This window comes from Agelaius phoeniceus, chromosome 3, assembly GCF_051311805.1.
Source record: "Agelaius phoeniceus isolate bAgePho1 chromosome 3, bAgePho1.hap1, whole genome shotgun sequence".
NCBI lineage: Eukaryota > Metazoa > Chordata > Aves > Passeriformes > Icteridae > Agelaius > Agelaius phoeniceus.
The window spans coordinates 83,972,758-83,996,949 of record NC_135267.1 but is presented as its reverse complement, the minus strand read 5'-3'; positions in this window follow the sequence as shown (position 1 = coordinate 83,996,949).

The following is a 24,192-nucleotide window of genomic DNA, read 5'->3' as shown; positions in this document are numbered from 1 at the left end:
CTGCACAAGGGACCACACAGAACATCTGGTAACATTATTTTTGATTTCTTAGGAGTGCAGCAGCATAACCTTTATGAGTAACATTCAGTGTCTTTTAATCTTCTAGTAGAAATCTGTTTTATTTTATAGACAAGGAAATATGTCATAACCTAAGAGATTTCTTAAGGAAACAACAAAACAAAAATATCCAGGTATAGCTCTTGCTGCTGGCACAAAAAAGGTACAAACACCTGAGCTTTGTCTTACTAATCTCAAATAATACTGACTTAAATCTTTACCCTGCTACCCAGGAGACTGAATTGTATCATTTTAGCATAATCTGTGTGCAGTATTTTTCAACCCTCAAACACTAAGTCCAAGTCTCAATTTAAGTCCATCAGCTGGGATAGGAGATTCATTGACATATCAAATTAATAAATCTTCTAAAGGATTTCAACACCTCCATGGGGATTTTGCAATTCTTTTATTGTTTATCTCCCTTTCACAGTTAAGTGGTTGGTGAACTTGCTGATTGCCAGTCTCCCTTTTCTAAATTTTCCTAAAATACTGGGAAAGTAGTCCCTGGCTGAGAGGGACCAATTCTTTGGTGGATTCATTTCCTCTCCATGAGGTATGATCCTGAAGCTAGGGGCATCCCCAGAGAGGGACACTAGGGTTTTATTTTCTTCACATTTTTGAAGCTCCCTGTGCTTTTTGAACCTCTATACATTTGCAAAACTACATTTTATTTGTGGTACCAATTCATAAAGGTCTTTGTAAAGATCACTGACTTACACATAGAGAAGGTGATCCAAGAACTACTCACAAGAGCAGTAAAATTCTTTGGAACTGCTAAAATCAACAAGAAGAATATTCTTAAGCTTAAGTTTCAAGATCCTGTGCTTGCTTTAGGCAAGTAGTCATTATTAGTATTTTAATTTAAGCTCTATATTTAGGAAGTCTTTCTTTAAATAGACAGTATAAGTTTGTTTCACTGCTTTTAGAAAATGTTGTAATTCTTGCTTTCTGTGTTTCCAATTGTAATTAATGTTCTTTTAATTGCACTTTGGCCTGATTATGCTTACTCTCATAATGAACTCTTGTGTCTTCCAGTCAAGAAATGTCTTTTTACTTTGTTAACTGCTCTTCTTGATGAAGCACCTACAGAATTTCTTGTTGATTAAATTAATTCCTCCTTTATACAGTCTTTTGAATAAGGTGTCCAAAACAGTAATTAAATGAGAAAGACTTGAAGAAATAATTTTTGTAATTTTTTTTCTCCTGTAAAATAATTCCTTTCTGTGACAACTCTATCACCATTTAGGGAGTTTTGTGTTTGTGTGTTATATTTTCCTTAAACTATAATTCCAGTAGAAGTATCTTCATATTATTTTGTTATTTAAAATATTTCCCAACATTTTAATGCTGACATACTGCATTGTCTTCAGTAGTCTTGATTTTCACTTGTTCAAGAGCTATTCTTTCTCTGTGCATACGTGATCTTAATATAATTTAGAAAACACAGTAAAAATTAAAGAATTTATTATAAATAAATTATCTCTCAGGGTTTATGGTAGGAAGATTTTACTAATAAATTCTCACTGAAATTTGAGGTAGTGGAGTTGTAAAGTACAAGTTTAATTTATACCATGTTGTTCATTTTAATTAAGTTAGTGGACAAGAAAATTCAAATTAAAGGTAGGTTAAAAAGAATGTCATTTATTTATCCATGAAAAAGACATCAATGGACCAGCAGAGTAAGCTTTTCTGAGCAACATGGACATTTTTCTTCCGAGCTGTGATGCAGAAAGTGGCATGGAATTACAGACAGATAGCTCAGTCAAGGTTAACATTCATTTCTTAGACTCTTCATTAGGACTGCAGGATTGCAAGGTGGTTTCATGGTTACATGTTTAGATGCATATTTCCACAAAGAGAGCACCATAATTTACAGAAAATGCACATTATATGTTGAGTAACTTGGATGGTTTTTTCAAAGCTTGAACTGGTTTTTCACGTTATCAGTTTGGCAGCTCAGAACTGTTTTACAGAAATATATGAGTAACCTCTGGTATCTCTATGTCACACAACAACTTCAGACAATAAATCCAAAAAGAAAATAGTTCACTACACCATTCTTTCCCATAAACAGCTGGTACTACAAGGGAATGGAACATAAGTGCAGTGCCTCTCTTTTCTGAACAAATGCTCATGACATTTCTTCTGTTACATTTTTTCCTGAGTAAAAAAGGCCACTACCAAGATAAAAAATATTGAGGCATATTTGAGAAGAAAGAACAACAATATTTATTAATAATGAGCATACTGATAAGTCAGAGCTCAGCAAGAAGTTTACATTATTCAGCTTCCCTGGCAAATCTCAGCAACTTTGTTTTCCAGGAATTCAACATCCATGAAAAATGCTTCCCAAATATTTTAAATTATGAGGATTATGTTTTGCACATCCAAGGCTGCCTAACCCTAATTTGCTTGCTTTCTCATTTTTACTCTGTAGCATCTAAATGTGATCTAAAGACAAGTATGTATTTAAACCTAAGTTCTGTTTTCCAAGACTGATTCTATTAGTCTTGAATTTAAATAAATAAATTCAAATAAGTGTCTTTTTCACCCACAGTTAATTGAAGATGTTGATTTAAAATATTAATACTTCTAATTAGTAACAAAATGTTCAGAAGTCCAGTCCCATGTTTCAGGACCTTGGAGAGCGCCTGTGGTTCCACCATGTGCTCACAGGAGCGTGCACCAAAGAAAACCCAAGCCTAGGACAAGAAGACAGCAGCGAAGTGAGCTGTGCTTTAATGAGATTGGTAATAGTGCCTGGAGTCTTGAAGCACTATGAGATCCATCTTTTGAGAGAAAAGCTGTTAATTTCCTTGGAGAATATCATACATGAAATCATGTCCTGCATGTTTTGGATGTGTCCTGGCTCCTTCTGTTTGGTCAGTTTGAAGAAATCCAAAATAATTTTATCCTAGTAAGAATTTATTGATATTTTTCAGTTTGGTTTGGTTTTGGCTGTGATTTGGTCCAAAAGTAATATGGATCAAACCTTATTTTGATAAAATCACCAAATAGAATTTCCAGGAATGTTCTGCTTTAATAAAGAAAATAGATTCAGAAATGAAGCAATAGCTTTGCCTATTGAGGCAGATCTGGACTAATTTGGCCTTCATTTCAAAAATGGCCAAGAAGACATCTGTATTTATATATGCACATTATATTACATCCATAGCAGTCTGTCTTATCATTCCCATGCAACGACCACTTTTCTAAATGAACAACAGGGAAATTTTCAGAAAACATTAGCTGTAGTCTAGATTTTTTTGTTTGTTGCTACTATTGAAAAGCTTGTTTCAGACTGATAATATGCTGACAGAGGAGGAAGTAGCAGCATTGATTCTGTGGCAGAAAGGTAAAGAATGAAGGATGTCTCTATTTATAGTCTCTAGGTATCTGGCACTCTAGCACCACTTAAGATCCATAGTGTTTCTAAAGTAGATCTGGAACCTGTAGAAGATCTCTCCTTTTCTAGAGTGGCAAGCATACCAGGGACACCTAAAATGGCATCAGGACCTGTGGTATCTGAACACCATCCTTTAAGGCTGATGGCAATTAGATGTTCTTCTGCAGAAATAAAAGGGGGAGCTGGGTAAGCAGTTGTACACAATCAGGAATTGGTGTTACTCTGAAGATGTGGTATTTTATGGCTTTTGAACATTGTACTTTGTAATAAGCCAGAGTACTTACTTAAATAATTGCAGCTATAGCAGATAAATCATCATGACCCACATCTCAGAATGAGTGTCTATTTTTTTCACTTGATTTCTCTCACCTTAAAAAATTTCAATTCCAAAACACCTTTTCGGTTGGTTGGTTGGTTGGTTAGCTTTTTGGGTTTTTTGTTCTCTTCTCTATTGAGGTAAAAGTAATTTAACTATAATGCCTTTACTGATGACACTTACATTTACACATGGATCCCTAGGTTTCTGTTTTTTCCTGAGATAGTGGGAAATGTTGTCCAGGCTTGGTCCAATACCTGGATGACAAATTCATGGTCATAGGCAGACCAGAATCAGAGATCAATCCAGGCTCAAACAGCTCCATCAGAAAGCTTGAGATCCAAGGCCATGAAGCAAAGATCAGTAAGTCACCCCAGGGAAACTGTCGGTCATGTGATACTGTAGTCAGAGAGAAACCAGTGTCCATGTCCAAAGCAGGTTGTAAGTAATAAAGCTGATGATCTGAAATACAGCTCTGGATACTCTCTGACTTGGGAACTTGCATAAAATAGAGCCTGTAAACAACATCTGCACCTCACATGAAATTGGTGACAAAATTTTCAGGTGTTTCACTTGGGTGTTAGGACATGTCCTCCAAGGACACAAGAACAGCCAAAGGATAGAGAAAGTGGGCTGTAAGACTTTCCGACTGGAAATGATCTTTTTTAGCAATCTTTTTTTTTTCAATTAGTGGTGGCAGTAACAAGCCAAGCAAAATCCTAACACAGACAACTGCTATCTATGAGACACTGTTTGTGTCTGTAAAGGCAGTAGCCAATAGCTGCCTGCTGGAAGGATGAATCAGTCCCAGGTGCTGAGGGGATGATTCATCATCAGTTGGCCAATGACTCACTACAACTGTCTGCACTGGTTTGAGTCCAGCCTTTAAACATATATATGTAGATATTTGGCATCATACACTGATACTATGTGTAGGAAAATTTTCTGAAGGATGATCAATTTAATGAAATTTAAAGATTCTCAGGCTATTTCTCTTAATCTTAATCCAGAGAAGGATGCTTCAGAAAGACATGGAACTTCAGAACTGTGGTGAAAGAACTATTACAAATGAGAAAAAAAAAAAAGATAGACAAAATTCTGCTTGCTTTCAACCAAACTTAGGGAATTTTCACAACAACTTCCACCTTAAATTAAAATTACATAAGGCCAAACTTAAAATAGTGGGTTGATGAAAGAATGTATTTATAAAAGCACTGTTGCTATTCTTCACAAAGCACAAAACTCAAGTCAGTTACATCCCATGGAAAAGAAATAAAAGTATATTTGTTGGAGTCCAAAATTCATCAAATGTAGAGTCTCTAAGGGTCTTGGTCCTCTGAAGCGACGCTTGGAATTTGTTCTTGTGTGATGATTTTTCAATTAAAGGTGTACTAGAAAAAACAAGCGAAGATATCTAACAAAACTGCTGTACTCACACGATCATTATTGATATTCTGCCTCATTATCTATCTGTTAATCTATCTCTCTGTATCCATCTCATTGTCTATCTGTGAATTATTATTATTCTGTCCAAAGTCATGAGATGGGTCTCTTAGCCAGTACCCACTGGTCTTAATGTCACTCTTCCCATTTCACTGTAACCCAAGGGAACATAGTCAAAGGTAAGTACACAGATTTTGATTCATGTTTCTTTTCATGTTTAGATGTCAGTCTTTCTTTCACAGACAGTGTAATAGGTCTGGATTTCTCTCGTGGCCTTCCCATTGTGCATTTCCTTTCTTCACCTTTTATGTTAATTCAATGTGCGCTAGTTATTTGTCCACATTTTCTTTTACTGTATGTACTCTTCTCTACCTGTTTGGAACAAAAAAAGCCCCTCCCATTTATTAATATGAACAGCTTCACAAATAATATATACATTATGTAATTGTATGTTTTTAAAAAATACCCTTAAAATCTTACACAAAAGTAAACCAGGGTTTAAAACAACATGTAAAATGATGTGCATGCATGTACATTAAATATGTTGATACATTTGAGTTATCAGGGGATAGAACAGGGCAGCTGAAATCTTTATGAAGTCCCACACCTACAGTTGTTGACAAAAAAATAAGGTATGTTTTATCACAGTCCTACGATGGAGTTATAGCAGAAAACTGAGAAGGAACTGACACATTCAGCTTCAGTTAACACAAAACCAGGTTGAGGGAGAAACCCAGCACGCCTTGAAAGCTAATCTGGGAAAGGAAGCCTTTAGTTTTGCATTTAATGTACACCTTGCCTTTTGATTGGCATCCTTTAATGTAACTGAATTTCAATATAAACTCCTCTGTGAACATTTGTGAATTTCAAATGGATCTCACAACTCATATGTATCTGTTTAAAGTTTTTTTTAACTTACCTGTGTGAGTATAAGGAAGGTGAAAAATGCTCACATTCACTGCTTTTTCTGTTTCTGAAGACTCACAGCTCTTAGTGTTACTCAAATAAAGCTCAGCCCTTCCAATTAACTTGTGAAGGGATGTGCATTAAGAGCTCCATCCTTCATTCACAAACGTTATCTGTAGAATGTTTATCTGCCAGTAGAGGCACAGCCCTGCAGAGGATTACTGCTGGTGTTCACTTCACCCCTGAGGTGGAGGCAGTCCCCTGGCCCTGCACCCCTCTGAGCCAGAGACACCCAGAGTGACAATCTGACTCTCCTCTGGCTTCACCCAGCCTGCCCCAGTGCCCAGGGCTTGCCTGGCAGTCACTGGCCCTTGCCTGAATTTGGTCATTGTCTCCAGACTTGCTCCAACCTTGCTGAACAGCAAAAGCAGGTTGGTGAGGGGTGCAGGGCATCTCTCCTGATGACCAGCCCTGCGCTTCAGCCATTCACCCTCCTCATCCTCCTCCCTTTGCCCTAAATGACCCTCTGCTGTTACATCCCACCCTTTGAATTGTGTCAGACGCGTGTAAATCATTATCCTTAAGAAAATAATTGGAATGGCTGCAATTAGACAAATCTAATTAGATTAAGAATATATAATATATAACTAGATAAATTTATTAGATAAATCTAATATCCAGATATTTGCCTCTCAAATATTCCACTCTTCAGGGGATAATATTCCATTCTTCAAACCCTAATTATTTGAAGCAACAACAGCAACACATCTATAGGGTTTTCCACAGCTTCCATCAAAGGAGGGGTGTGCTTGGTTTGCTTGGTGGTCCTGGCATATCTAGGAGTCAGTCATGGAATGTGGTAGTCAGTACATGATTTAGAAATCATCAAGATGAATTTTTCTGCCTTTTTTTTTTCTTGCAGGAGTTATCAGGTCAGAGATCCTGACAATTTTTTTCCCTGCTATAATGGCTTATTCAATATTTTGTTTCCAGTGAGACTCTTGAGCCAAATTCAGGGAGTATATAAACAGGCCTGAAGCAGCCCACCTAGGCATGCATACTTCATATTGCTTGGAAATCCCTCCACATTACCTCTAGAAGTTCTACAGCCTTGGGCAAAGTAGGAACTTTGACACCATCCTTGCTGGTACCAGAAATATCCTTCAAAATAACCATGCCAAGTTGTAAACAACTGTCATAGAAGGTAAGAAAAAGCATCCTTGGATTAACAAACCTTGTGAATATTGGTACACTGAAGTCTTCATGATCTGTTACTTGTTCACTGTGGTATTAAGCTTTCCTCAGATGGAAAATTTGAGAAATCTTATCAAATGTTGTAAAAGTCATCCAATGACAAGCAAAAATGCCCTCCAGCAGGTAAAAACTGGGATGCAAGTTGAGCCTATGTGCTGTGTGAATGAAGTTTTTACCTACACTCTCTTTCATTTGTCAGCTCTTATAGAATATTAATCCCGATATTTCCGGGCGTGTCGTGCCTGGCTGGGTCTGGCCGTTGCTGCTGGACCAAAGGCTGCAGCTGTGGTGTTTCACCTCAGAGATAGCTTTGGCCGGCTGGGTGCTGCAGCTGGGCACTCGGAACAAATCCAGGCAAAGTAGGAACTCAGTTTACCTCTGGTGGAAAAGGTTCAAGCGACGGTGAAGAGAGAAAGGAGAGGATTCTATCGTAGAATCTTAATCCAGAGTTTTATTTCAGGGTGGTAGACCTCTGAATGTGGTAACAGCTCCCAATAGAACACCAGCCACATGGGCTCGTGTCCTTTTAAGCCCCGGGGACAGGGGGAGGGGAAGGGACAGGTGAGGGCCAACCAGGTGTGAGGAGGGGAAGGCTCAAGGGATACAGACACTTGGACAGGCCAATGAGCCTGGACCTGAGGGGCATCTTTGAACTTCTGCCAACCACACCACGACCCTGCTGGAATGTTAAGATTGATGGACAGCTCTTAGCAGGAGGGCAAAAGGAGGATAGGAAAGTTTGGCACACCTGAGGGGGTTGGGATAGGTGAAACAGGAAATCACACTGCAACAAGCTCTGCTTTCCTTTAAGATGCAAAAGAAATGTTTACATCTCATAAGTTTGCCATCTAAGAGGAGGTCTGCCCAAGACACCTGATCCAAATCCTGTTCTGAGACTGCTACAGCACAGCCTGAGCAGCAGCAGTAAACATGCATTACTGTTGGTCAATCACAACTTTCAGAAATGTAAAGGAATGCTTTTTTGGACTGAACCTGGCCAGTTCCCATGGCTTTCAGGGGCTAACCTGCACCAGTGCAGAATGCACAGATGCTGAAATACACATGTAAACATTTTCAGCAATTTTGTCCTCACTGTCCCATTTTTTTTAATGAGTAGTCCCACTTGGAAATAAAGTAATTGCACACCTCTTAAATAAAAAAGGCTTTTGTTATGCTTTGATGATTTATATTTTAAACACTGATTTTTTTTCCCTCATTCTCACTGGCATTTTAATCTGTATGGGAATTTGACTATTTCCATGTTTTTCACTGTTATGCTGTTCCTTTTCACAATAGCTGAAGAAAACAATTACAAACAGAAAAATATCTTTAAAAATATTACAGATAGATAGAGGAAAAATACTCGTGAAGAAATAAAAGTTGTAAAAGAAAGCATGTTATAAGAAATCAATTATAATTATCTGAAGAATGAACTTATAGAAATTATGTAGTAGGCCACTGCATTTTTCCCATTTTCTTGTGTTCCTATTTCCTTTATAAGTTAAAAAAAAAATAGACTGTGTATAATCTAACTATAAAAAAATCAGCATGTCACCTTGGGATTGGGCATGAGCTCCTTCTCACTCCACACAGGGTTTGAAATATAAAATTCAGGCTTTAAGAGATATCTGTGCACCTACAATCTTCACAAGACTTAGCCAAATCACACAAAGTGGGTGAAAAGAAGGTGTTTCAGCAGGATTCAGATCAAGCCACAAAAGGAAGAATTCTGAAGACCTGGTACATATATAATCCATTAAAACTGAGGAAATGGATCTATTGATAAGACATGGCATTGCTGTAATTCAAACATAAGCAAACACTAAAGTCGTATTTTAAGCAAACAGATGTGTGAAACTAAGAATTGCTGAGTAAAAGAACTACTACTGTGCTTCATTGTATTTTCAGAATTAGAAACTCTTTTTTTCCAGGGTCTCCTCATTGGCTTAAAATTTCTTGAGGATTGCTGATTTTTATACTGAATATAAAATGTGCTCTTTTTCTTAATAAGAAAATTCTGAGCTCACAGATTTTTTTAACAATTAAAAAAACTTGAGGGAGAAAATTGTCCTAATGCAGGTTAACTTGCAAGAATTTCATCTGGAAGCCAAACTATTTAGTAATTCAGCTGATTGCATCCTTGTCAGCAGAGAGGCCCACCTCACCATTCAGGATGACACTTTTCAAGGTGATGCTAATGGGGGCGACTTCCAGCCCAGTCTCGGAGGGGCCTCCTGCCATAGCCCTGTGCACAGAGCTCAGGTGATTCTTAATCTGTGTCCATGGCAGGAGCCTGATGCCAAGATACCCCCATTAAAAATTCACAAGTGCTATAAAAGTCTCTGTATCTGCAGTGAATGTGTTTATGTTTACAGGCTTGTACAAACCCCCTCCTTTTAATATCTCGGAGATTTTCTTTTTCTTTTCTGTTCACTCCTCATTCTTATTTCTTCCCTATCCAAATTCTTTTTTCCCCTTATCTTTGTTTCTGCCTTTATAAGTTCAGTACCTACTACCTTTATAAAATACAGCCCTTAGGATCTTCCTATCTTCCCCATGCTGGTAGTTATGGAAGCACTGTGGGACAAATGCTAACAAGGTCACTGCAATTCCTCTATGCCCTACTTACTCTAACTACAACAAGAGAAAGAAGTTTAATCCATTCTTATTAAATACTTTGGGATCTATGAATAAAAAAGTGCCATGTATGTCTCAAATAGTTATAACTTGCGATTTTTTTACCTACAATTTCTACTATTGAATATTTGAAGCCAGCCTGCTTTCCATCCCTGTCAGTACTGATTTACAGCTCATGTCCATTTATGCTGGTTTATTCTCTCAAGGATAATAGTGTCTGTCCTTACCTTTGGAAGTGTAATGACTCTTTTGGCCTTGTTTAGATTATATAACACCTACTTCTAATAATTTATGGTTTTTATGAAGAAAATGGATCCATGTGGAAGCCTCCATTATCCTGGGTAGGGCTTTTAGATTTCTTTTGGATTGCGTAGATGCAAATATCCGCATGTGTTTCCACCTGCAGATGTTTGCCTTAATATGGCTGCAATTATTTTCTGATATTGATCTTGATATCCCGATTTTATGACCATGTTCTGTAATTTTGCACAGACTATACTGTCCATTGGGGAGACAGGGTTTTGCTTGCCACTACAATAAAAGACTGATTGTCCAGTTTTACTGACAGATACCTGGTTAGTCTCAGGGTTGTGGGTTTGTTTCACATGGTATCAGTCAGGAGATGCTGGACACCAGACATTGACAGAGTATTGTGAGAGATGTACAAGCAGCAAGTTAGCTCTGATACAACTTACATTATGCATTTCAAATTCCAAAAAACATTCTTTACCAGGGTTTTTTTCTTATTTTCTGTTTTGCATTGGAGAAAACCAAATTTAACTGCTCATAGAGTAACTGAGATTTCAGGGAGTTAGAGAAGGTGAACCAGATTCTCCAAGGCATTTGCAGAAAACTGTTCCACTGATTTTTTATTTTTTTTTTAAATTCAATATGTTCCTAACATAAAATGTACATTGTTTCATGTGTTTTGTAGCACAGATTTTCATGGAAGAGGGAGATTCTACAAGAGTAAGCCACCTAAATAGACCTTTGAGGGTCTAGGCCTTTGCTCTGTACCCCCTTCATGAAGCCTTTTATTGCTGTGCTGAAAAGTTCAAGAGTTTACTGGGACTGAGGTAATCATTTTTGGCTGGGAATCTTTCATGAAGACAGATGGCCATTGCTCATCACATTAGTAAGAAGGCTAATATTTCTGGTCTTCAGCTGTTAATAGTAGTGTACTTGGAGAAACTCTAACTTCAGGTATCAACTGTGTTTCTCCTGTTCTTTAAATCCAACAATTTATAATAATGTACTGAATTTAGGAATATAAGAAACTACAGATTATCAGATCTTATGGAAGGGAAAAATCAAGAATACTGTCTATTCAAAAAAAAGGACACCTCCAAAATAATTTTTATGAGACTAGGGAGTTAGTAGTGGATTTTTTATTTATTTTTTCAATATTTTCTCAAAGTTTTAAAAATAATTAATTTTTTGTTTCAGTTTACTTGTTAAAACATTCATAAAACCATTGTTGTTTTTTACTTGCACTTTTTCATCAAAAGACAAGGGAAATTGGTGCTCCTTTGCTTTCTTTCAACTTTGTGCATTATTGTTCATAATTTTGACAAGCTCCAAAAGAACTTCTGCACAACTAGCTTGAAACTGTAAGCCTCATTCTCTTCAATTTATTCTTCACTAGAGGGGCTCGGCAAAGTGTAATTTACAAGTTTACATTTAGCCCAAGAAAATGCAACATGGTTACCTCTGGTGACAACTCATAGATACCATGCTAAAACAAAGTTTTAGGAAGAAAGAAATATGTAGGATCTGTTAACAAGTAAGAAACTCGTGCAAAGCCATGAGACTGCCACGAGCTCAGTGAGCAAAGTTCAGGCTTTGCAATGTTTTTTAGTGCAATCCTGCTCATTTCTGTTGTTTTACACATAAGCAAATGGCTTGCCAAGTTATTTTGGGTATAGTTTGTGTTTTTCTGTTGCAGGTTGTGCAGAACTGAAAGAAAATTATGAATTACTTTGTGCATGCTGCCTGCAGATTACTGGTGCTCACAAAGAGAGGATTATTACTTTAAGTGGAGAATGGGGGTTATTCTGTTGATAATGCACTACAGTAACCTCTGTTCATTCCTTTCATTCCTCTGAAGAAGCTCAAAATATGATCACGCACCATCACAACCCCTGCCAGGCTACATTGCCTACAGCAGCCACAGGCATCCCACACCTGCTGCCTGCTAAGCTCTCACTGAACAGCAGAGTGGAGTGGCCCTTGCAAGCAAAGGCCCAGACAATCCCTCTCCTGGCTCAACCACCTTCTGGAAGTTCACCAAATCTCTCTTCATTTCAGGCCTTTAAGACCCTTCTGTCATGTGAGGCAATGCCTTCAGCCTACCAATGTGCTGAGGACTCTGCTCTGGGATTTTTCTGCCTGCAACACTCAGGCTGAAGAGGTAAAATTCATGTAATTTCCTTGATCAAGGGAGAGGAGATAAATCTCTGAAGTTTAAAGAGACACTGTTGAATATACAGGGAAAGTACAGCAACAGGTATTTCTCCTATGGTGGACAATGTTTATTTTAATCACTGGCACAACAAGTCATGGCGTTCCATATTTCTTTGATAAATTATTCTTTTACCTTAGAGAGAATAGATGTCTCTGTATGATATCTTGCCATCAACCTGAGTTCTATTTACAGCTCTATTTACTCACACAAAACTCTCAGTGATCCATCCTGGATGTTTGTTTTCCCCTTGAGATTTCTACTTAAGTTCCTAGGAAAAAGAAAGGAAATGGAATTTTTGAAACCTTGATGGTCAAGCCCCTGTTACAAGAAATCATGTTTGTCCAAGCGATTATAATGGGCTAAACCTTCAGCAAACAGAAGTCAGTGCCACTCTGCTGAAATCAGTGGTGGCATTTTAAGTCATGTTATAGCTGAAAAGTTAGATAATCACAGTTAGGAAGGAGAAACTGTACCACTGCCCATGAAACTACCCAAAAGGAGGTTTTAATGAGCTGCAGGTAAATCTCTTCTGCCGTGTCTCAAGTGAAAGAATGAGAGGAAATGGCCTTCATTTGCACCAGGGGATGTTCAGATCAGATATTAATTTTTTTTTTTTTCACTAAAAGAATGGTTAGGCATTGGAATAAGTTGCTCAGGAAAGTGGTAGAGTCACTATTCCTGGAAGTGTTCAAGAGGAATCTGGATATGGCAGTTCAGGATATGGTTTAGAGGTGATTATGTTGGTGTTGGGTTGGTAGGTGGCCTACATGGTCTTGATGGTCTCTTCCAACCTTGACAATTCTGTGATTCTGTGAAACTTTGATTCTCCTTATGGTAGTATGAATCCAACTCTGAATATCAAGTCATTAATGTCTCCATTTTCACTGCCGGGCTCCAGCTGTGGAGTTTGCTTGTCCTTTACAACACTCATGACCACAAACATCTGGATTGGAATGTTTTAGGGAGGGACCCAAGACAAGTCAATTCAGACCAGCACCTTTTACCCTGCATTTGTTTAGGGCTCTCAGTGTAAAACATTCAGCTCTTGTTTACAAAGATATAGAGCGTTCTTGGAATTCCCCAAAATGTTGCCATCCATCCCGTGTGTTCAAAGCAGGAGTTGAGTGGAGAGCAATCTGGAACACAGAATGCTGGTTTCCCTGAACCACCTGAGCACCCTGTACCCTGAGGAAAGCCCTGCTGGCCAGTGCAATGCCATCCAACACTCGCTCACTCGCTGAACAAAACCCTGAAATACTAGTGCAGGCTTGCAGGATGTAGGACTTATGACTAATGTAAGATACAAAATACTGGATGCATCTACACTGTGCCTGAAGCACTGGAATAAGGATCCTCTCAAAAATAAAGCACTCTCAGGATCAGCACCTGACACTGGAGTGGACTGAAGGCCCCTGAACCTAATTCTGCCTCCAGCAGACCTCATCCTCCTTCCAGGTTAGCTGATGGAGCCTGCTTGTGCACAGGGTACCATGGCAGAGCAAGCTGTGAGGTTTTCCTCAGTTAAGGTGGGCACAGCCTGGGAGGTGCTGAGGCATTTTAGATTTGGGCATGGTCTATCTTGCCCCCAGGCAGCACCACAGAAACCGGACAGAAGAAAATCGTAGTCTGATCTGCTTGCTGCAAGCTTTCCTCGAAACCATACAGCACAGACAGTAAGGGAAATGATCAATACCAAGGTCAATAAATTGCTGCACTTTACAAAAACATTGTTTTCATGGATGTAATTGTGAAAGCATTTTTCCTCTAGCACAGCTATGTAAAGACAGATTATACATGTTAGGCATCTGGTAAATTTCCAGCAAATTTGTTGCAAACTTGGAACTGCTAAAAAAGAAGTGTTTGCACCCGTCCCCTGCACCTGTGCTTCCATAACATCTCCTGCTACAGACAACCCATCCCTTGCACCAGAGGGGCAGTCTTCACTGCAGCAAGTGGTGTGGGAGCAGGATTTCAGCAAAGGGAAGTCAAATGATAAGCCAGATGTCCTGTATATAAATAATAATGTCATAACTGTGATCATGTTGTTCAATGTACAATTTCCCTTTGGAGAAATGGGGATATCTCTCCAGTTCATTGATACAGTCAGTCCTGTGAAACTCAATTTCTTATGTCCCCTCCTTGACTCCTTCATATTCTCTTTATCCTCCCAAGCTGTGAACCTTCCTGGTCATATTTTGAGCCCCCCAAATGTCCAAGCCTTCTGCCAGCATTTCTCCATACTATATTTTCACTTTATTTTCTTTCCTGCCATCCCAGACCACCCAGACTCTCCTTTTCTCAAAGGCAATTTGATTAGATATCACTTCTGATTTGAAGTTTTTGAACAGTTCTTCTTCTCAATGAGGGAAGAAGGAGCATTCAACAGGAATTAAGGATATGTCTTATGTTAGTGAGCATTTATGTTCAGCTTCAAAGAGGATCATGATTATTGGTAAATGACAATGTCATCGTCACCTCATAGTAAGCAGAATGGTGTACTTCAAGCAATATTTCAAGGAAACTCTTGTAAAAATCAGGTGACACAGCATGGCTTCCAAAGAGCTGCTGCATTTTTTTTTCTGCAATTTCTGTTCATGTTACAAGTTTTATTGAAGTTGGTGCTTGCATATTAAAAAAATTTTTAAAAACAGTGGAAAACTGAAGGAAATAATACAGTATTTTTAAAACTTATTATGAGAATAGAATAAAATCTATTTTTTTGAAAACTGTCATATTAAATATAGTCATAAATATGTACTTCTGACCCAATATTTCTTTCACTTATGATAAAAAATCATCCCTGTGTAAAATGAGCAGCAGGAGTCCTATGTACCATGACAACCCCACTGATAAAACGATTAAGGACTTTAAACTCCATTTGACTTGTGCAGGTCTTCTGCATGGGGATAGCTTTCTGTGACAGTGCATAATTATACACAGCTTCAGTGTTTCAGCCTTCAGAAATTTCTTTGGTGATGAATAGTTTTGATGTCAGAATCTTTCTTGATCTTTCACAAGTTTTGCCATTACAAAGACGACATTTAAATCAGGAGATAAATTCTCTTCTCTAGATCTGTACAAAAGCATGTCTTTGAATGGATTAAGGAATTCAATAAATGTCTCTGGTTATGCCCTTATTAAGCAATCATACCTTTAATTCTCTGCCTAAATGGAGAAGACCCAGCACTAGCACTGAATGTGTGTTGCCATGTACCTTACCTTACTTATATCTCAGTGAAGGATTTAAACTCATTTCAGATTTCTGCCCTTAGAGATGCCCATCCGTACAGTTGAAATATGTTAGAAGGAGAAATTTAGATGTGTCTGCAAATTAGTGCTTTAAATGTTGGCAGACTTCTCCTCTCACCACCACGCTTGTTCCTCTATTATCACCTTCCCTCAGCTTTGACTTCAGTGGATGTCTAAATAATGTCACTGCATCAGTGACAGCACAAGTCTAGAGATATTAAGCATCTCGAGTAGGACAGCAAATCCAATGTGCAAATGGTTTCTTTCTTCTTTGTTGCTGTATTCAGCACTAAGTGCTGCTCAATCCTCCCATTTAAATCCCATCAAATCAGAAAATCATTGCTCGCCCTGAGTACTGGCCTAGGCATTTTACCCCGGAATGACTGGAAACAGAGCAGATAAAAGTGCTCTCACTGCAAAGGGGTTTCTTGCCAAAAGACACCTTGGCTTTCCAGCCAGGCAGCTCACCATGAGCAGTGGCAAGAGAGAAGGGTCTTGACCAAACACCGTATCATGTACCAGAGCCCCACAGTGTAACAGACAATAGGTTAAAGAGCAAAACACGAGGATCAACATTACTCAAGTTGGTCAGGAGCTTCTAATAACCCCCTTAGTGCTGACAGGAACTATAGAGAAACAAACGTGAGTGAAAAAGCACTGGGTCAAAACAAATACAGACATTTTAATTTTTGTACTTCTGGCCTGTTACATAACTTCTAAAATAATGGTCTTTGAGAAGAGCATTCCCCGAACCACTGTTTCTTTCTATTTCATTATTAAGTGAATCTGTACTTCTGATTTTACATGACTTGCTAAGATGATAAAGTTGAAGAGTCGCTGGTTCATCATGATGACTCTTTATTGTAAAGTCAAACAGAAAGAAAAGTGAGCTGGGGGGACGCAAGTCCTTTTTTTCACACAAAACAGCTGTAGTGCTTTGCAAGGAAGAAGAATAACCAGGCAAGGCAGATTAATAATCTGGCAAAGACAGTAAAATTTTTCTCACCAATTTATAAAAGTTCAGACTCAAAGCCATACCAGAAAAGAACTGTGAATTCAATACACCTGTGATCATGCTTCACAGAGCTTTAAATAATGAAAACCTGCAGCTATTATGTTTCAAAGAGAACTGTTGGTTTTACACTTACTCATTGTTTTTTTATTTCAGTTTATAGCAGCTTCAATAAATGAAAAGTATAGAAAAATAAATAAATGTTTATACATTTAAAAAGATATGTCATGCCCATGATTCAAGTTATGCTCATAAATTGAATTATATTGGTATTTAAAAGAAGCTTGGGATTTAAAACAAATTGGATATCCCAAGGGAGCTAGTGAGTGCTGAGAGGGACTACATCTTGCACATCTAAGAAAATCCAAGCCCTCATAAGTATATATTAAACAAAGAAGCTATTGGATTAGCATTTATTGAGTACTGAAAAAGATAAAAAACCCCAGATTTGCACATGTTCTATATTTAAGCCAAATTATAACTATCCACCATGAAAAATTTTAAAACAGTTTTAAAATCTTCTACAAATTGCAAATACCAAAATCTAAGATCAGAAAATAGAGCATCTGAAAAAGCCTACTTGGAGGAGGTCACAGTGTACAAATAAATGTATATACACATGAACAAATAAATAAGACATGCACAGATAAGAACAACATGAAAGATATAAAATATAACATATAAAAGTTTAATTTTATTTTTCAGGGTAGTTTAAACTGGAAGTTACAATGACTATAGGAAAAATTAACAAAAATTCATATCATTATATATTTGCTACCTCTTGGAATCCAAGAAGCCGTGTCTGAGAATGCTTTAAGTTTACAGACACATATGAGAGCACACATGTGAGCACAAAGAGACTTTTGCTTGGCTTGTGTCTATTGGAGGAAAGGAAAATAAGAATTACCAGTATATTATCTCTAAGAACTGGCAAAAGTGGTAGAATTAAATTAATAGAGTTAGAGGGAGTTTTTTGTTCCCCATGACATCAAATAAGACAATTAGAGGAGGAAGACAAATCTTTCATTTGAAATACTGAGCAGATGCTTGCAGGATATGAGCCTTCTTGCACAATGTATTTGTTTTTCATTACTGAAGGGCTACAGATAAAGTAAGAATGAAACAAATTTACTTGATTTTAATCAGAGCTCAATTCCTCATTGAGCTCTGCCATGATGTACAACAACTGTGATTTTGAAGGATTTTTAGCAGCATGAAAAATGTTTAGGTATTAAGGTGCATTTTGAAAAGTATAAAGAAACTAGCAGAAGCTAAAACTTGGCTGTAGGAGGAAAGAAAGATCCAACCAGTATTTGTGATTTTACCACCTCATTAAACAGGGGATTCAGTAAAGATAAAGAATCATCAAGTGGCTCTATACAAAACACAGCAACCCTGCCTGACCCTTGGCCTGAAAGAGGGAAGACTCATTGCTCAAGGCTCCACTTCCTTCCAGTGACCTCGCAGCAACAGTTCTGTCCTGAAATCATTTCTATCTCTTGCAATTTTGCGCTTTAGCTGTATTTGACATAAAATGCCAAGTACTGTGACTGAGATTTACTCATGCTTGCAAACATTGCTTTTATTTGCATTGACTGAATCCCCTTGGGCTTCTCTTATTTTGTCTGTAACAAGACAAAGTATAGCCATAAATATTCATGCTGCTGAAAGGTACACCAAGAGGGAAAGTGCAGTGCGTGGCACCCCACACAGTCCCATCCACATTTTTCAATTACTTTTGGTTGCACCATATCTTGGGTTGAAAAGATAATTTGATCTTTTGCTCCTTGGTTCCTGCCTAACGAGGCTGCCAACAGGAGCGTGCCAGTGATGGTGATTTGCTTTAGCACGTGGACACTCGTCCAATGGAAATGCTGTGAAATCACCAGCACATTTTACATAAGCCACTGAACAGTCATCAGCGAGTAGGAAAAGGATGCTGCGACATGATCAGTAAATAAGTAGGTGAAATTCTGTCTTGTCTGTAGAGATGTTGGAAGTGAAATCTGCTGCACAGCTTGCGGGTTTATATGAACAGTTTGCTAATTAGAGTTGTATAAAATGACAATTTTTCAAGAAAATTTCCACCCTTCATAGCATCCCAGTGTGAAATTTGGTATTTTTTTTAAACCCAACAAATGGGCTATTCTCATATTTTTAAAAAAGTTTTTACAGGCAGTCCAATACCGCTGCTCAACACCGCAAATTTTTCAGTACCACCTCAACGTTTTTTGCTGCCTAGATATTCTCTGGGTTTTGGCACCCTTCAGCTGCTTCACTCTTCTCTCCCCTGCCTATTTCTGTTGCCCACCAGGATAATGCAAAAAAGTATCAGGAGAGCTCACACAAGCTCACTGTCATTTTATAAGCTGCAAGTAATGACATTCACTAAATGAACGCAATAAAACCTAAAAATACTGAAGTGGGTTCATTCTTTTTGAATGCCTGGGTGTTTGCTGCTGCAAGAAAAAGATCCTTTTCAGTCACACCCTTTGGGTTGTTCATATGCAGAGTTTGCTGTGGAAATTAATTTTTTTTTAGAAATTCTTCTGGAAGATTTTTAAGAGGATGTCTCTGTCTTTGTTGCCGTCACCCAGATGAAACCAGAAAGGTGCAAAAAGGCTGAGAAAGAACAGGAGCCCTATAAAATTCTTCAACACAATTCATTTTCCACTATTCTGTTGAGCTCTGCTAACTTAATTTTTTCCCTGTAGGGGTAGCCAGAGTAGGAGAGTCTCTTGTTGAAGCATCTCTCTCCATACGGTGAGCTGCCAAGGGTGGATGTGGGATGAGAACTGTTTCTGACTTTGGCCAGTCCCAAGATCAGGCCAGCCAGAGCAGAAAGGTGAGATAGAACACACTGCTTTTGCCCTGTGTGCAAATTCTCCAAGTCAAGCTGTCCCTCTTTTGAAAGAATGGAAAATAAAATATTTTCAATTCTTCATACTTTTCACTTTTTTTTTTAATTTATAAAATGCCATTAAAAATATATATCCTGAATGTACTTTATGCCCCATGAATTCAAGAGTTTTATGGGAACTGGCCTGTGCTAGCTACAAATATGGTAGTAAGGACAAAATCATCTGGGGGTGTGTGAACGTGTGCACACTGATGTCTGTGTTATTTGTAGTGGTGGCAAGGGTCAAAGTAGTATTTCTAATTAGCTGGTGTTCCCCAATGGCAGGTTTTAACACACAGCCTTCTCAGCCATGTTCTTTTTCTGTTTTCAGCATACAGACCAATCTGAGAGTTGCTCTGTATTCCCAGTCTGGTATTATTTTATTTTATTTTATTTTATTTTATTTTATTTTATTTTATTTTATTTTATTTTATTTTATTTTTATTTTTATTTTATATAAATAAAAGTGACCTACATTTGCTAGCTAGGTGGCAAACAGTGATTAAAGGGTCAGCTGTGCTCTTTGGGACAAGGAGGGGGAGATCCATGTAATTCAAGAAAACTTGAAAGGGGAGGAAGCAATGGCCTTTAGGGAAAAAAAATAATAAATTTCTTCAGGACAAAACTGAAGGCTGAGAATATCCCCCGGACTCTGCCACAATGCCTTCTCTAAAAGGAAAGGCTAGTTCTCCATCTCCCTGGCCTCCAAAATTTCTTCTTTTTAGAGTGAAATAAGGAAAGAATCTGTAAGACACATCAGGATTCTGGAAACCGTGGGGGGCTGACAAGTCCTCTTCATTGCCCTTCTCTGCATCCACAGGTCACAGGGGCCAGTGAAGGTGTCTGAGACAGCCAGTGGGATGGCCTTGCTGGCTGGGACTGCCTGTGCTGCTGGCTCCAGCCACAGGAACCAGTATGGGATTACCCAGCTCCTGCCACCCCACAGCAGTGATCACCAAAGGCAGCCCGCTGCCCTATAACAAACCCAGGACCTGTAGTGACCACCAAAAATCCAGCAGCAGGCCAACACAGCAGGAGACGAGCTGTTGGAACTTCTGGGCTACAAGCAAATCTCCTGGATGGTTGCAGGAAGCAGAAAGAGGCAAAAAAATACCCCAAATTTTCTAGCCAACTGCCTTGGAGAAATGAAGTTCCTTTTGATGCCCAGGACTGAGGTTTTTCAGCTCAGCTGTGGAGGAAGGCAGCTCAGAAATGCTTCCAAGGACCCCTCCATAAGTCCTGCTAAGGAGGGAGAGGTGAGCTGTGGCCCATCCATTGCTTCACAGCAGTGCAGTGATGGGATGGCCCACGCAGGGAACTATGGAGCAGGGACAGGATCATTTGTTATGCATCTCAAGCCCTGTTTTCAGCAGTGAAGACCAGGGACCTACTGCTGCAAACACCACAGAAATAAATAGTTCCCAACTTAAGGCATTTGCCATATGAGTACAGACAATGCTTGGCAGGTGGCTGCTGACCACAGTGGCAGAGCTCGCAGGCTGGGGCACGGGGTGTCCTCCAGCTGCACAATTTGGAAATCCAAGGAATTTTTAGAGTAATGAATCACAGATTTCAGCCAGAGTTTTGCCTGAGAAACTACAGGAGCTATTTCTTAATTAGAAATCTGTCCCTCTCATTGACTGCCAATTCAGTTACACAAGCCAGACACAAAAAGCATTTCTTTTTTTCTCTCTCAGTTTTCTTCCTATTTCTCAATCCTGTGGGAGAAAGAGACAAACATATCAAATGGGACTGCACTTTGGAACCTTTGCATACAACAAACTCCTCAAGGTCAAGGATTTTTTTAAGTTTAAATATGTTGTGACAGCTGCAGGACAGGATCAAAGTGGTCTGCAGCCTCACTGGAATCCTCTCCCTCACGGGTTCCCCCTACCAGAGGGAGAGGTCCCCATCATGAGCATCATCCCCATGGCACTCCTGGACTTCCAGCCTCCTTCTGCACCTACGGCCTTCCTCTCCATTAAATGCCTCTTTTCCCTCTTCCTCAGTCCTTTTTCCTAAATTAACTCACTTGCTATTTTTTAATCTGTACCTTCCTTTGACGAGGAGCTGTCAGCTCTGCGCATCTCAGTACCTCGGAGCGGCAGACTGAGTTTATGCAAACCTGTTTTCTGGCTCCCCGCATGGCAGAGCCGCATCTCTCCGGTGCCACGCTGCTGTCTGTGGCGGGGATGAGTAATTCTGCCACGGCAGGCACGGGGGAGACACGGAGGGGACCACAGGCGACACCTCCAGCACGGCGGGGCCGGGACGCTGGGATGCCGCGTATGGCTCCCAAGCTGTCGAGCACGCTCGCACCCACACGGGGCTGGAGGTGATGACAGCGCCTGGTTCCTCCTCAGCAGCTACTGCCAGGCTGGACCGCGGTGCCAAGAGCGCCTGCCGGAGCCACGGGGTCAGAGGTGAAACCCGCAGGGATCGAGTCTGGGACTGTCACTTGTGCTGAGGGAGCGCCCAGGCAGCTGCAGAGCCTGGCCAGCACAGCACAGCAGCTATGTCCTACATACACTTTATTGGGAAAGCTATTTTGGGTGATTAGACAGGGATGCAAAACCTGGGCTTCTTCCCTTCTGCAGGAATTAACTCTATTCGGAGGTGCTTGACAGCAGCAAATTTTGACTTTCTTTACTGACCCAGAGAGCTAAATTCCAGAGGATGTGACACACCCTTAAGTCCCACCACCTTCAGTGGATACAGTGTGATCTTTCTGGATGTGGCCAAGGACGAAAGCTGGGATGGTCCTGTGAGTAAATGATGAATCAGAAAACGTAGTGACTCACAAATTTGGCTTTCCGATATTATGTCATTAGTGAAGCACAGACAAGGCAGAACACTTGTCACCCAAACGAATGCAGGTTACAATTTCCCAATTTCCAATAGAAAAGCTATTGAGACTAGGTGCAGCCACAGGGTAGTTATGGGGGGGCACTGGCAGCACAGTGGCTCCCTCTCTTCTGAGCAGGACAGTCATGATGAGAACAGACCTTTAGCCCTTGTTAGACCTGCCCATGGTCAGGACAAACCCAGGGCTTCATTTTCCTCTGTCTCTCACGGCTTAAGGTACTCAGTGCAAGTAAACTGGCATTGGATGGTCTTCTCCTCATCTGCAGTGGTGGAATAAGGGATCAGGACCAGGGATTTCTCAGTCAGTACATCAATGTGTGGACAATTTTTACTGTAACCATGGGAATTATTTACAGCCTGGACACCATGACCCTTATCTTTTTCTATTCATCTCTCTGCAGCTACATCCCCTACAAGAAAAAAAAAATCTCGCCATTAAGACAGAATTCAAATTATCACATGCAACTTAATAAGGTTAAAATAATTTTGACCAAACACTGGATGACAAAGTTCTGTTTATGGCGAGATAGATGTAAAGCAGTTGTAGTGGTGATTTAGAATTGATTCGATCTAAGTGCATCTCAAAAAATTGTGAAATAGAATCTACCAGCTAAAACTAATGAGCACAAAACTACATTGATTTGGCCCAGGGTGGACAAATAGAACATCTGGCATATTTGGCACCAATGACACAGCTGGCATTGTTGGACTCGTTTCTGCAGAAGGTACAGATGCAGAAATGGGAGAATTGGTACAAACAGTGCAGATGGAACAGTTGGAACAGATGACAGTGGGCAGAGCTGGCGATGCTGGCACAGGTGTCATAACCTCAACAGCTGGCACAAGTTGTGACAATCCTGGGATTTCTTAGTGCAAGGCACATGTTCATTTTGGCTTTGGCTGCAGAGAGATAAGAGCATTTTATAATTAGTAAATGTGCCATTTAAAAAAGAACTTTTTTTCCATCCTTAAGGACATCCACCTCCAACTGTTACAGCCTGGAATGTGGAGCATTTCTGCAAATTATAATATCCCAGAGAAAACCACAATTGATAAATACAGATTTAATATAAGGTAATTAGACATTTTTATTCTCATATAGATAATAATCATGAATAGGATTTCTTCATAAGAGGTTTGTTAAAAAACATGGTCAGATCTGTAGCCTGATCATGGAGATTAAAACATGCTTTGTCTTAAAGCCAAGGCTTGTTTACCACGAAATTGGTGGGCTATATTTTCCAAAAGTGCAATGCTTCACAATGAGTTTGACAGAAGCCACTGGGAAGAGCAGGGCACTGGGTGAGCACCATGGAAATTCTTTATAATAATTTATATTTATAATAATAGTTAATTCTTTGGCTGAAAAATGAACCATACTTAGGGCAAGAATGAAAAAAATGGAGAAGCCACAATATTGCCTATTCTTTAGCAATGCAGCTTTGTTAAACATTATTGAAATACCACCGGTTAGAGTCTGATTTTCATCTGAGAAAGCAAATACCTTGCTCTCCCTCGAGCCTCTGCTCTGCTCGTAGCTGTAACAAGGCAGTATCCTTTGATTCCTGTGAAAAGATAAGCAACAAGATGAAGTTGCTTGCCAAGAATTTAAAACAGAAATTAATTCCTTCTTTTATTTCAGCTGTTAAATGCTATAGAGAGCAGGCAGGAAGTAAATTTTGCT